The following is a 1,893-nucleotide window of genomic DNA, read 5'->3' on the forward strand; positions in this document are numbered from 1 at the left end:
GAGAATCCGCCCCCCGGGGGCTCACGGCGCCTGCGCAGGAGCGGGGAGGGGGGGGTGGAGGGCTGTGTTGCGCATGCGCACAGGTTGCCCGCGCCGGACCGAGGCGGCTGTGGCGCATGCGCGCTGAGCGTTTCCTCGAGGCGGCAGCTCTGAGGCGCGAAGCGCGGTGTAGGCCCGGGCTGCGGGGGAGAATTGGGCCGGGGTCCGGCTGGAGAGCGAGAGGGGCCGCGTATCTACTCCCCCTGGTCTCCAGCAGGTACGGTAAGCCAGCACAGCCTGTCTTGAGGGCTGGGCCTGTGGCCTGCCTGCCCTCACAGACCTGTCCTGTGGTACAGAGCCTTGACAGTGCCTGTGTGGGAACTGAGCCTTCCCCCTTCTGTTCATAGCCCTGCCCTGTGGTTACAAGGCCTTGGCAGTGCCCGCTGGGGAGGCAAGCCCTTGGCATACTTGTCATGTTGGCCCCATCCAGTGGTACAGGGCTTTGGAGAGGATAATTGGCTCCTGCGTGGCAGGTAATGTTATGCAGCGTTCAAGAGAGAAGAAAATTATCAAAGGTTAAGGAACTCCAGTTAAAGGTGCTGGGGTGGAGCTAGTAGGGGATGACTTGTCTGCACAGACTTGAAACCCAGCAAAGCAGCATTGAATGTTTGTTTCAGTCAGGATGATTCCAAATGTGAACACCCTTGTGTGCAGGGATTTCTGTTATTGTGGTTTGTAGAGGCAGCAGTTATTTAACTAGCACACAGGATACATTGCTGGCACTGCAGCTCCTTAAGATAGTATCAAATGTGGCCTTTCGTTAATAATTTGACAGTCATAGCACAAGAACGTAGGAAGACAACAGCTTTTGTGATTTGTGCAGTTACCCATATTCTTTAGTCTGTTAAGGAAGGACGTGATTCTTACTTGATCTCTCAATATTTGTGACAGACCACTGTCTGCAGCAGCCCCTTCTGTGCAGAGCTGAAGTTGATGTTCATGGACAGACGTAGCCTCCGACGTCATCAGGTAATGCAGCCTGACCCTCGTCCTGGCCGTCATGCCTCCAGGGTGCCATTTCCAAACAGCCCTCCCCCAACCTCTGCAAATCTGTCACTCGGTGATCAATGGCTCTGTGGTTCTGCTGCACAAAACATCTTGTCTGTATAAGTGAGTTCCTGCTATTGACGGCTTCAGAGCTGCGTGGGTCCCTGATACGTGTGCCTGCTCTGCTCCTCCTCCTTCAGTTCCCTCCTCATTCACACTGTCTCTTTCCTTCACCCCCATTGTGTATCTTCAGTGTCATTCTTGCATATTTTCCATTGAGATTGTCTTTCCCTGCCTGCCATCCCTGTCTCATCCTGACAGCTGCATCACTTGTAAATGACATGGCATCTTCCTGAAGCCGGGATGAAGCTCCTGGTAATGGGCTGTCATTGCCTCGGGGTTTCTACCAGCTGCCTCAGCCATAGTCCCTGAGCACCCACAGCTCCCATCTTCCCACAGCCTCTCCTGTGCTCATGCAGCTGTGGGTTTGATTTATCATAGAATGGTTCAGGTTGGAAGGGACTTTAAAGCTCATCGCATTCCAACCACCCTGCCCTGGGCAGGGACACCTCCCACCAGCCCAGGTTGCTCCAAGCCCCGTTCAACCTGGCCTTGAACACCTCCAGGGATGGGGCAGCCACAGCTTCTTGGGGAAACCTGCCCCAGGGGCTCACCAACCACACAGGGAAACATATCTCATCTAAATCTCCCCTCTTTCAGTTTAAAACCGTTCCCCCTTGTCCCATCGCTCCCCTCCCGGATCGAGAGTCCCTCCCCAGCTCTCCTGGAGCCCCTTTAGGCACTGGAAGGGGCTCTAAGGTCTCCCCGGAGCCTTCTCTTCTCCAGGCTGAACCCCCCAACTCTCCC

Source organism: Charadrius vociferus, unplaced genomic scaffold (assembly GCF_000708025.1).
Source record: "Charadrius vociferus isolate BGI_N301 unplaced genomic scaffold, ASM70802v2 scaffold1485, whole genome shotgun sequence".
Classification (NCBI taxonomy): domain Eukaryota; kingdom Metazoa; phylum Chordata; class Aves; order Charadriiformes; family Charadriidae; genus Charadrius; species Charadrius vociferus.